This window comes from Sturnus vulgaris, chromosome 1, assembly GCF_052056855.1.
Source record: "Sturnus vulgaris isolate bStuVul1 chromosome 1, bStuVul1.hap1, whole genome shotgun sequence".
NCBI lineage: Eukaryota > Metazoa > Chordata > Aves > Passeriformes > Sturnidae > Sturnus > Sturnus vulgaris.
In genome coordinates, this window is record NC_142243.1 from 65444892 (window position 1) to 65458199 (window position 13308).

Below are 13308 nucleotides of genomic sequence, written 5' to 3' on the forward strand. Positions count from 1 at the left end.
TGAATGAGTCCCTTCATCTCTTGAAGGCAGTTCAGAGGTGCCACCTTCCCACTAGTTCAGTGATGACCATTGCCTTCAAGATCTCTTTAGGCCATGCTGCTGTCGTGTCTCCTACCTTCAGCAGCTGGCTGATTTTTGCCAAGATGTTATTTCTTCAGCTTCAGGTGTAGGTGAAAAACATGAAAATGCCCCTTAAGTTTCAAGTGTTTTAGTTTTAACAGTATACTTTTTATGGCTAGAAATGCTTTTGATTTAGTACCTGTTCATTTTTCCTCATAGATGCTGACCTACCTAAGCTATCATTAAAGCCTCATCCAGCTTTCATACAGCTTATACAACAATACCTTGTTTAAAATTAACTCAAATTACAGTTGCAAACCCTACGGTATATTTATATATTCATATATTTTCCAGGAGGTGGAGAGGATGTGCCAGGTACAGACATGCAATTTATAAGCCTTAGTTGTGAGGTTAATTGTTTTTGTGTTCATGTTATAATCAATACTGAGTGGGAGAGGCCCCTTAAAGACAGTTTTTTTCCCTCAGGTTAAGCTTCTACTCTGAAGTACTATTCAGAAAAGACTATTCCTCTGTAGTGGTTGTCTACAGAGGCCAGCCAATTAACACTGGCATGAAGGTAGGTTCTTGAATTTAGGAGAAACAGTCCTCCCTCTGTGAGTGCTGTAAGAATCCATCATAGTGCAAAGACAAGGGCCTGGCACAGAAAAGTGGGTACTAGTCTTAGTGTAAACTAAGTTGAAATTTCTTAAATATGAAAGCCACGGTTCAAAGAGGGAAACTATTCAAATATTATGAGAATTTTTAATGGAAAGACAAAGAAAAGTCCAAATGCTTTCTTTTGCTTTATAACAAAATTGCTCTAGAATTCACCTTGAAATTTATGCTATGAGGGCTGTCAGCTTGCAATACACACTTGAAAAAAAAAGTACTATGGAGAAGTGAAGCTATATGCAAATGAGTTATTAAAGAGCAGGGGAAAATTGTTTCAGAATTACATGACAAAAACAGTGTGATGGAACAAAGGTCAGCTTAAGTTACATCAGACCTTCAGGTTCTTGTTCCAATTCAAAATCAATTTCAAACAAACCCAAATGAAATCATGCTGAGAGAAAGGCCACAGTAATATTTCAACACTGTACTGAAACACCATAAAGTATTATCTGATCTTCCATATCACAGAAAATATTCAGTTAGTCTATTTGGGTATTTTACTACAATTCAATATTTAAAAGTGATGGAGTATAATAAGGAAAATCAGCCCCTTTTAATTAAAAATGGTTCATGCTAAAGCAACATTTCATATTTTCAAGGTAGTTCTTTACAATAGTAATTAAAATCTCCAGGCATCTTTTCGTGCACTGTGGATTTAAGTATTTTCTTTTTCATTCAACTTTCTCCCTACTTAAAAGTCAAAGAATTATCTTAGGGTTTTTTCTCTTTTTTTTTTTTCTTTTTCTTCTTTTTCTCTAATAGATCTGTCTTTAGCTGTTTGTATGGATGCCATGCAAAGACCTCTCAAGGTAGACCTACAAGGTAAGGAAATGCAATGGCTTCTTCAGTAACAAACTTCTAAAAGGGTATTAGGGGAATTCAAGGTGAAATGAAATACTACAGAAAAAATCCACTTCAAAGCTCCCACTGAATTCCTCTAAGGCCAAGATTTCATACTTATGCCAGGTTATGTCCTTGGCCTGATCAATGTTGAAATGAAGCTTAGTTTGCAAAGCTCTTTTATTGTTCAAACGTCCTCTGGAACTTTTGATACATTTAATAAAAAATACAAGAATGATTGAAATAAAGTTCAGAAAAAAACCACACCAAACTGTGGAATTCTCTCCAGCAGCCAAAACTCCATTGTGTGTGGGCTTTCAAAAAATTATTTTACACAGGCAAATTGGCCCAGGGAATATACAACAAACCTGCTAATGATCAATATCTTAGCCCAGGCTCAAATTCTGCTATAGTATAACAATTAGTGTGCCCTATGGCTGGAATGGTGATTCTTCTGTATAGAAGGCAGCCGTTTTTGGCCAAGTATTATTAAGTAATGTCAAAATAAAGGGAAAACAGTGTGGTTGCAGGACCCCACCTAGGCCACCTGGTCCTCATGGTTTTATCAGAATAGTCTCACTCACATCTTCCTTGGAAAGAGAAGGTCAGCGTGGGTCACAGAAGCATTTTCTCTTCCTTCAAGCATCTTAATTAAATAGTCAGTCACTTCCACAGATCATTCTCAGATAAGCAGGTTGTCTTCAGTAATTCATAATACAATGTTTCTGGGAGAAACAGAAACTCTGTTTTAAAGACAACAATAGATGTTTCCATCCTGTGGACCAATATCAGTTATTCCAGGAAAGCACTGTGGAGGTTCTATAGATACACTAATACAGGGGACTCAGTATCCAAATTATTATAAGTGTGGTAGGAGAAACTGTCTGAGGACAATCACTTAGACCAAGAAAACTTGAGGAAAGAAATTTTATAAGTAGTAACTGGAAAGATTTGAGCCAATCTTTTGTTTTCCTGCTTCCCCCTTGTTCTTAATAAACTGACATCTCAGAAGAGAGAGTTTAGGCTTTGCTACAATAAGAACTATATTTCTGAGCAGTCCAGTGAGGACACTTGTTTATGATCTTAAAAACAGCTTTGGGAGATGAATCACCAGTTATTCAGTTTATGTACACAGTTACAGTTCCAGAAAGCTGAGGAGCAGTAATGCCAGTTGAGAACCTGGACCACTGACTTATGAAGGGTTTTACATGGAAAACGTAGGTGATCAATAAATGGAAGAATATTAATATAGAATAAATAAATGTAAGGGGGGGAAAAAAGAAAAGGAAAAAAGATGGGATAGATATAGCAAACAGAAGTAATTTTGTGCTGTTATAATGAGATTCTCTGCCATTGCCTTTTTTTCCTCACTAGCTTTTTCCAGATAGGCTTGTAACATTTGTATGTCTGATTTGGTTCATAGACATCTGAACATAGGCCCTCCCTCTCTGTACTGACAGTGACTGTGAAGCTGTGGAGCAGTAAACACACAAGCCTGACAGAAAATGAGTTGGTGTGTGGAACTGTGTATGTGGTTCTGGGAGTACCAGGTGAGGAAAGCTCAGCTCTTCCCAGCTGAGTCATAATAAGAGGCTAGGGCAGCATATGAAAGCAATGAAGGAAGAGGCAGCTGGACAACCTGCTGGGAGGGCTGAGGGAGGTCCGGGGGAAGGACTGAGGGAATGACAGAGGTGTTTGCCCCCTGGCTGAGACTTGGAAAAGGAGCTGAGGGATTCACCAGCTGACTTCTCTGAACAGGGATGGGAACTTGGATAAAGCACCAGAAGATGAAGCCAGAGAGATCAAAGACTGTCTTAACTCCTCAGCTCTCTAAATGAGATCTACTGAGCAGAGGCAAGTGGAAATGCAGGCAAGCTGATGCTTAGTTGTGGTGGTGGACTGTGCTGAGGGAAGATGGAGCTGTTGGTGGAAAGTGCTTTTGCTTAGTGGTATGCATGACTGTGTGGCCACAGTGCCCTAGGCTACAGCCCTGCAAATGAGAAGGTGACAGAGGTGCTGGAATTTTTGAACTTGCTTTATATGAGGGCATGTGTGCAGTGCATGTTTTGTAGGTTTTCCTGAGAAAAGTGTTTATTATGTAATTGCAACGAGTTGAGTGAGTGACTGGGTGGTCCTTTCCAGTTCTCTTGCCTATTTAGGATTCTGAAGGGTTATACATGTGTTTTATATACATACACATAGAGCATACACATACCCACACACATATATATATTCTGTAGTACTGGGGAAAGAGAAACAAATCTCAGTGGGGTGTTAACAGATATGAGACATCTCAGGATAGGAAGATCTAAAAATGACACTTGGCCAACTCACAGGGAAGCTAATGGTTTTGGGGGAAACCTTAGCAAACTAAGAATGAGCAGTTTCAGAAAACTTACCAACTTTATAATGAAGTTGTTCTTGTGGTTTCATAAGTCAATAAAGCATATTCTCCCAGGAAACATCCAGCTTTATTATTTTCTCAATTACCTCATTATTTATACTTATTTGATGCCAAAATCCAGCCTCTGTGTTCCCCATACGGACCAGCCCAGAGCAAAATGGAGTCTCTGCCCCAAAGAGGTTACAGACTAATTATAAAAAATGATAAATTTGTTTGCTTTTGCATGTCCCGCTCTTAAATGTGAAGAAATGAGTGCATTCAGCACCTTTGGCTGCTGCTGGAGGACAGCAAAAGTCTTTTTGTAGGTTTTACAGTGAAATAGGAATCTTCATAGGTCTTGAAAGCATAAATGCCAGCTGTTTCCCCACCCTCGACTATTAAAAGTGTTAAAAACAATGTTCAAACAGAAGAACTATAAGAAACAAGTCTAGGCAGAAGACCACTACCATGTCCTACTCATCTTAAAGAAGAGAGATTTTTCAACAGACACTTTTCTTGCTATATTATCCCAACGGCCTCTGCCTGTTGTTGTTTGTATTTATTCTAGTGCGTGCCTCTAGGTAAAGCCAGAAATGCCAGCAGCACTCTGCAAGTGCAGAATATATATTTGGAGCATCAGAGCCTGACAGCAGCAGGATAAGGACTCCTTTGCAGGGAAATGAGGAAGGTGGAAGACCAAATGTTATCATTTTATCAAGTATTTTAAAGCCTTGCCTAAGGAAATAAAGAAATAATGTTGAATCGTATGATGACTTTTCTTTTGCAGTGAAGGTGAGACTGGTTGAAGGAGAGATCCCCTTCTGCACTTAGCAGAAACTTCCAAAGGGTACTTGAGAATTTCCTCGGGCAGAAGGGAAGAGCCATGAACTGTTGAATTTGATATTGACCTGACAAATGCTACAGGAACTAGAAGGGAGGTAGGTCTGGTCCAGCATGTGAGCACAGATTTAGGCCCTTGCTCTAAGGCAGAAGAAGAGTCAGTTCATCTGCTGATTGTGGGCAGTCAGAGGATGTTAGCAAGGTGTTCTTCACTGAGTAGCTAATTACCTGGGATCGCAACCCCCATGGCATAATAGTGTTACAAACAATCTCCAATCCACAAACAAGAGTTGTGGCAGTGTTTGAGCAAACAGCACAAAAGGTGACAGTCTGGAGGTTTTCTTGCTTGCTTTCCTGTAGTCTAACATCTCCTTGGGCTGATGTCTCCCAGCGCTGCAAACCTGAATCACCTCATATTTCTGAAATACTTTGCTTGCCTTCCTTGAAGCACCTTGCAGTGGTTTTGCCCACGCTGCGTGATTTGGAAATGATTGATTTAATTGAAGTCACAGAGCACAAATAAATAACACACATGGAAGTGTGTGAGAGTAACTGTGCATTGAACTGTTTAATATTCTTCAGCCTGCTGCTGAGAGGCAAGCCAGTCAGAATATATCAAAACCAAACACAGCACTGGCAAGATTAAACAGCAGTGGATTTGCACATGTAATAAACCTGCTACATTGAGTTTAATCCATGTGTAATTGGGAACAGATAAGGCTGAAATTAAATGACTGCAGAGGATCTGCCTCAGATGGAGGAGGGGAGAGGGGGAGCCCAGAGCAGGGGGGCAAAAAGGCACTGCCAGCCTCTGGTTTGTCATGCAGATGCCAGAATAAGGGGTTGTCTTGTGCTGCTTAATTGTAAAGGACATTGGAAAGGTGGTATGATGTTGATGAGCTACCAGTACACTAAAGGGTTTGGCAATTGGAGAACTTCAAGTGTAAGCAGGTTGTTTTCCTCCCTGGGCTATGGGAGGGACAGTTTAACTGGGCTTAGCATCAAGAAATGTCACTGATTATTTTTAGATGGGCTTTGTTTGCCCGGTTTGACTTTAAAACAGTACAATCAAACAACGAGAATAAAATAGCTGCTACTCTATTGTTCTGCCTTTTCCCCATCATCTCTGTTTTTCAGTTTAGAAAGGAAAGACTCATGAACAGTCCAAACTCCTCCCTTTCCACTTCAAAAATCATAGTTCCTTGGCCAGTCTGTGTTGGCTTTTGCTCTGTTCCCTGGTAACTCTTTGCAAAGGAATGTAATGTTTGCCTCCCTTTCAGCTTCCTTCACAAACGTGTTGGCATTGGTATAACTATTCAAGTGTTTTGAAATACATGAGGAGATGCATATACAACATTAACAATATTTTTTTCATTATACAGGATGCATTTTTAATGTGGTTTTTCCCTCCTTGTTTCTCCACAGTCCTAAGTGTCTGATACCTTTTCTGTCTTCCTGCTTTCTCTTCTGTGATTTCCTATACGGTTACCACCAGCCTAAAGCAGCTCAAGAGAGCCATTAAATGCATGCACAGCCAATCTTTTCCACTTATTTTTGATAGACTCGGTAGGCTTGTGAGGATATTCTTAGGCAGTAATGGAAAGATTTAACAGATCCTTTAATATGTTTAGCTGAAATCCAGCTAAACAGCCCACCCTAATTTTCATCTATTACAGAAGCTAGAGGATCAAAGGACCAACATTTATCACACAGGACTTTGTTTTCCTCAGTTGTTGTTTCTTTTACTTCAGTTAATATGGCCCACTTTTTGCAAGGATCAGATTTTACTGTGATTTTAAATGGCTCCACAGAACGTGACTGTGGAGTTGGGACACTTGTTCCAACTTTGTTAGCATGCAGCAAAGGGAAACAGCAAAAGTGCTGTGATTCATTAATTGGTAAAGCTGGAGTCGGACTTGCTTTCCATCTCCTGGACATAGCAGTTGACCAAATGCAGAAGTAGAGGATTTTCTTAGTAGTTTGATTATACATGTGCTTTTCTATGTGATTTTTTTTCTCTGGAGAAGCACTTCTCACTGTCTGAATCCTGAAACAGGGTTTCTGACAGCCTCTACCTTAGCTACTTCTCTCTCGTGTAGGTACCATTGACTTATTTCATTTTGATTTACAGAGGCATGCCTGAAGCATAGAGCTGTGCCTCTCCAAATGCAGTGAATTACCTCAGTTTAGACCAGGACTAAGTGGTACAGTGTCCTCACAGTGAGACTCATTATGGGTGAGAAGCCAAAGTGATTTCTCTGCCTGTGTCTTCTTGGATGTGTTTGTCAATCACATAGGTCTTTCCCAAGGTTACCCGAAATGCAGTGAGAAAACCAAGTGGCTTGGAAATGTACTTGGGGCCATTACTTGCTTTTAAACTGTAGTTTTTAGCAGTGCAGCTTTAGGCCCTTGTTTATATCTGTAGTGCCAAAGATGTTTAAGAAAGTTTAAGGATGGTGAGTGTGGATGCATGCTCCCCTGACTGCCCCTCAGTTTGGACACCTGGGTTGCAAGTACCATACAAAAGATTTGAAGCTCTGTTGCAAAATGTTTTGCCTGAAAGCATAGGGCAAGGTTTTTAAAAGCTACTCTCCTCTCTTATGGTCTAGGTGCTTGTTAAAGTTTTGAGTACAAAAATTGTTCAATCATTTTTCAAATGGGTTGTGCTTAGTAACAATTGCAATAAAATGCAATCCAAAGCCCCTGGATATGGCAGTTTATGACTCTTGCTTTATTATTTTTATTATTTCAGAGTAATATAATTTGTGCATTTTAATTTGAGTGATGATGGCTATATGCTTTTGCCACAGGACTCAAATGAGAAGCTTAATAAATGAATATGGGATTTACATGACTAAATTTGTTTCTTACCTCAGAGCTGCTAGCTTCTCCCTTCCCCCTCTTCCCCTTACCTATTTAGTCTGAATTTCTTCCTCATTTATGTGTTAGTATTGTATGCAAGTCTTACTGAGTGTCCATGTGACAGCAAGCTGGTGATTTGTCTGCTGGTAATTATGTGGATATTGTGGGTGGACAGGATGGCAGAGTAACTAAAAATCAAAAGGATGGTTTTGAGCAAAGAACAGTTTAGAAAAAAGTGATTGTAAATGGCTTAGGGGCAACAAAACAAAGTCAGCTTTTCATCCAAGGCTGTCTCTCTAACACTTGTGCTGGGAAATACATAGTGTAGCCTAAGCATTTCTTGTCTCTATCTCTGCCTGGATTGGTGAAGGGCAATGGAAGGTTGGTCCCAAGGCCTCTGCTCTGACTGGTGCTGTGACCATGACATCTACTTAGGCAGCACGGTCCATTACTCAGTATTAAATTCTGTATTCATATTTCTGCTATAGACACTGTTACTCAATCAACAGTGTTTGTTGAATGATGAATAGGGTAACAGTGCAACAGAAAGGGCTGGCTCAAGTCACAGAAAGTAATTTTAAAACCTGATTTTGGTTTATAGTGGATTTTTTTTTTCATTCTAACATACCTGTTCTGGTCTAATTCTTTCCATTTTATTATTACATAACACCAGCCCAAAGTAGCTAGTTTGTATTTGGCTATATGTCAATATCACTTTTTTAACTGTGTAAGCATCTGTTATTTTCTGACAGAGCACTCTTCTTGACCAATATAACCTGGGAATGGTGGTTTACCAAACCAGATAGACTGATGGACTGATAGAGCTCAACAGTTTAATTACTCGGGTTTATTCTTCTGGGTTTGTAGGTTTTTTCTCCTTCCTTATTTCAATTACAATACTGTAAACAGCACTTAGGTGTTCCTGACTGCATTGGTTTTGCACAGACTGGTTTTTGGTAGTGGGGGGGCCACAGAGGTGGCTTCTGTGAGAAGCTGATGGAAGCTTCCACCATGTCCTGCAGAGCCAATCCCTGATGGCTTTGAAGATGGACATGCTGCTGGCCAAGGCTGGGTGGGTGAGGGAGGCTGGCAATGCCTCTATGGTGACATACTTAAGAAGAAAATCAAAACAAAGGGCACACAATTTTTCATCTAGTCAGAGAGGAGGAGGAGGTGAGAACATGTGAGGAAAACACCATGGAGACACCAAGGTCAGTGCAGAAGGAGGGGCAGGAGGTGCTCCAGGTGCCAGAGCTGAGATTCCTCTGCAGGCTGTGGTGAGACCATGGTGAAGCAGCTGTGCCCCTGCAGCCCATGGGATCCACGGGGGATGCAGAGATCCACCCACAGCCCATGGGATCCACGGGGGATGCAGGGATCCACCCACAGCCCATGGGATCCACGGGGGATGCAGAGATCCACCCACAGCCCATGGGATCCACGGGGGATGCAGAGATCCACCCACAGCCCATGGGATCCACGGGGGATGCAGAGATCCACCCACAGCCCATGTACTTTGCATTTAAAGCTGAGCCTGTTTTGCCCTTCAAGTGTTTTCTCCCAGTCCTTATCTCACTCATGAAGCCTTCGTTAACATATTTTTTTCCTTTTTCCTCCTCTGCCCACCTGTGGCAGGGGAGGGTGAGCAAGCAACTCTCGTGTGTGCCTGGAATTGGGCCAGTGTCAAACCACCACACTGATCAAGCTTTCCTCACCTTCCAGTGTAAATTGGTAATTCTAAGAAGCAAACTGTCTGCATTATTTTAAAGCTTTTGCTGTTTCTTGAGTAAGACAGTTCCTGTGTTTCCATTCAGCAGTGAAGGAAATTGATAAGTTCTAGGTCTGAGGCTTGAGCTCAGCTCCTTTGTGGCACTGTAAGAAATGGCATTCATGGGGGAAAATGGGTAGATATGACTACAGGAAATTACATATAGTGATCATTTATTTGCACTTCGTTGTTAATATTTTGATGTTCTTCAATATCTTTTGCCAGAAGGAATGAATGCATTGGCAGAGATGTGCAGAGCTAAATTGAGGGCTTAGAAATGGCCAAGACTTTATTGCCAAAGGAAGTCTAGGAACAGAAAAAAGGTGTTTAATCTGTGGTCTGTATAATTCATGTTTGCTGGGATAAGCTGTTTGGGTTTTACTTTGAAAAAAAAAAATTAATAGCACCTAAAGAGCATTAGAAAACCTAATAAACTATTTCAAGAGCATAAGGACCATTGGTGCTCACCTACATCTTTAAATCCTTCATGAGCTGAATCAATTCCTTCCTTCCTAAAAGAAGTTTCAGAAAATAAGCTGTAGTTTTCTACACTGAATGAAGGATATGAAGCTTGTCTCTGTGTGTTGTATATGTGTAAATATATATATACTGCAAATTTTCAACTCTCTGCTGTTGGGTGTATAGTTTTTACTGGTTTCATCAGCAAAAATTCTGCCAACTGAATTGTAAGTGGAAGGTACAAAATTCTTGTTGGCAAAAGAGGATATTTATTTACTGCTCATATGGATATGGTTCATAAGTTTCTTCTGCAAGCAAGTGCATAATACACTTTATTTTTCTGTGTGACGCTTTGCATACATTATAAGTGAAGGGTTTTTTAAACGTTTGTCACTATGATTTGGAATTACCACATATCAGTAGTTACTATGGATGATTAAAATTGTTGAGGAAAAACCTCCTTAGCATATTTCAGACTTCATGTATGCATCTATCTCTAAGACAGCGAGAGGCGTAGTGCATTTTAAACATATTGCAGTGCCTTTGTATCACACAAAACTATTTCCATTGAAGTCTGAAATGACTCTGGCATGACCCAGAGCCACTATGATAATATATTCTTGATATCCTTTACATGCTGATAACAGTTCAGCTGCACCATAGCATTTTGTCAAGTTCTGTTCATTTTCTATAGGTGTTAATATATTTGGCAATGAGAGTTCAAATTGTTACTCTTAAATTAGTATTGAATTTGTGTTATCGACTCTAAATTGAGCAATTTCACCAACTGTTGCAGGATGCTGTAGCAAGCCTTTGAGTTAAACTGTGCTCCTGTGTGTTGAATGCTGTAATTTAATGAGAGACATGCTGTAACTACTTGTCTTCGTCCTGGGAAAAGATGGGAATATGTTAATTTGATATTGCTATAACTTTAAAAGTCGAAATAGAGACAGTGCAGCCTACAAGGACTGGTTTGTCTCCCGCTTCCTTCCCCTTGTCTGTTGAGTCAAATCCCTTACCAAGATTTTTCTTGGTCAGCTTTAACATAATTTAACACAAATTCCATTTTCCTGTCTATCGTAATTTAAAGACAAGTGCAAACCAGTAGTTTTCTGTCAGGGAGATATGCTCCTCTGGCTCCACAATGCCAGTGGTCCCATTATGTGTTCTCACACAAATAAACCAGACTATTATAGCCTGGGTTGATGGTTTGAAAGGGAGTGGCGTTTGGTTAAAGAGCTGATTGCTGCATAAGCTCTCGTAGGAGTGCTCACTTGTTTTTGACTTCTCAGTCTTGGATCTTTAAGAAGATACATTTGCACTCCAGAGTCTGCTTTTCTACTTGTTTCATGATGCTAGTCAAAAGATGAGATCTCCACAAAAGTGGAAGGTGAGAAGTTCAATTTTCTTCTGTTTCTTCTTCACATGCACAAAACGTGGACCCTGTTTTTCATTTGCAGAGCCTTACAGTACCAATTGCAGGATAGCCATGATGCATAGGTTTTTAGTACAGCAGTCTTATTATAAACTTCTGTTTCATTAAATGTTGTTTGTAAACTATTACTGTAGTCGTAATTAGTATGAAACATGTAGGAATGACATATACAGCATCCTGTTGCAATCTTTGCACAGGGTTATTCTGGATCCTGGCTGGTCCTGTTGCTTTATTGAAATTCTTTGCTACAACAGCTCTTTTCATTCAGATCAAATGATGGACACATACCTTCCAGTTTGATGATCAGCAGGCCAAGAGAAAGACAGTGATTGAAGACATGTGTGTAACACATTAATGGCCTATAAGGCTGCAGGATTTTTCTTGAGTCTCTGAATACACACCAAATGGGTGAATGAAGAATTTCTTTATCTCTATGTGTGTAGGAGGAGGGAAGAGTACTAGAAATGTGCATGTGTGTTGCAGTCCCTGCAGATCTCCAAAATTGGCATGGCACTAAATTGCATGGCAGCAGTTGATCAGTTTTGATCTTTGCAAATAGTGACTCCTGCAGGCAGGAGGAAATGTAGGTAAGGGTCTGCTGAATGCTGCTTCTGCTCAGTATCCTTGCTAATTCCAGCACTTCTGCTTCCCACTCCAGATTGCAATGTAGGCATACTTAAAGTAACAGAGAGAAAATGCAGCTAGGAAACCAAACCCAGGAGTAAAAAACATCCCTGCAATTTTTAACAAAAGCCTACAGCAAGATTCTGAGTAGAACAGTATTTGAAAAGATGCTGGGAAGTGGAAGGAAAAGGGGCTGTTTCCTGCTGTCTGCCTTCGTGCTGTGCATGTATTCAGGCTCTATGCTAATAGATGAGTTTGGAGGAACTAGTTTCACACTTGGTTTTTCCTTCTAGTAGCAGCAGCCCCCAGAATCCTGCAACATGCTGAGGGCAGGAGAGCAAGAGCAATCTGCTTCATTCCCCAAGTGTGTTTTGGCACAGACATTTTGGTCAATGTTGTTAACTTTGTGATACCCATGGTATAGGAGTTCCCATGACAAACACACTCATCTCTAACCCTGAACAGCAGGGTTAATCCCAGCCCTTCAGGGTTAATTAAGAGGTAATTGCATGGGCCTCAATTAATCCCTGTTTAACTCAGTTGCATGTGATGGAAGGGCACTAGAGATTAATTTGGCATACTGCCTCATCAAATTCATTAATTTCATTAAATGTGAAAAAATATTTTAAGTGTGAGGTGACAGCTGTGACTCTTCTGCCCTATGATGGTATCTAGCAGCACTGTGCAAGACCTTAAATACTTGTCATAAGGCTATAGATATCAGTATGTTTGGCTGAGTTAGGGAACTGCTGTCTCTTCCTCAGTGGCTACAGAAAATCTTTAAGATACTGAATCACACAGTAGTAAGGAACTGGTCCAATGGAGAAGCACCAACTTCTTGAATCCCTAATTATTTTGGTGGAAAGGCAAATACTTGCTCCCTCTCTGAATCAGGCCCATGATGGCTTACATGAGAGTGTGCATTCACAGGGCGATATGTCCCTGCTTAGTCTTAATTAAGGTTATAACTGAAAGGATGCAGAAATGTTTTGTCATTACTCTGCAGATTACTGAAATCTTAGCTAATGAGATTTGACTCTAACATCTGCTGTAATAGTGAATTTAGAGCTAGATGAAAAATTCATATGCATTAAATGGCTTAATACTGAAAGTATGGCTAAAACAGCACAATGTAAGTCTCTTTAGATGTTACTTCTGAGTGTTGAGTTCATATCTGGTTGAGTAGGACAGGAGGGCTCAGATAGGTAGATTTGCACTATTTGCTTTAGTTGGTTATGCCCCTACAACCTCTCACCTTGCCCAATGTAGCACATGCCATAAAATACTCTTGGTTTTGCTGACTTTCTCAGTTAGGTTTCCTCCAAACCACAAAATCTGGGTGTGCTGTAGCTACAGCAATTACTC

General features: G+C 40.3%; 1 long non-coding RNA gene across 2 annotated transcripts in view; it reads left to right on the top strand.

Moving 5' to 3' along the window:
• Positions 1-550: 550 nt before the first annotated feature.
• The window catches only part of LOC148225266 (uncharacterized), an 88281-nt gene continuing 75523 nt past the window's right edge, over positions 551-13308 (top strand). For both annotated transcript variants that reach the window (XR_015799537.1, XR_015799616.1), the window contains exons 1-4: positions 551-637; positions 1495-1554; positions 2996-3122; positions 4743-4893. This is a non-coding gene — a long non-coding RNA (uncharacterized LOC148225266). The remainder of the gene's footprint in view (positions 638-1494; positions 1555-2995; positions 3123-4742; positions 4894-13308) is intronic.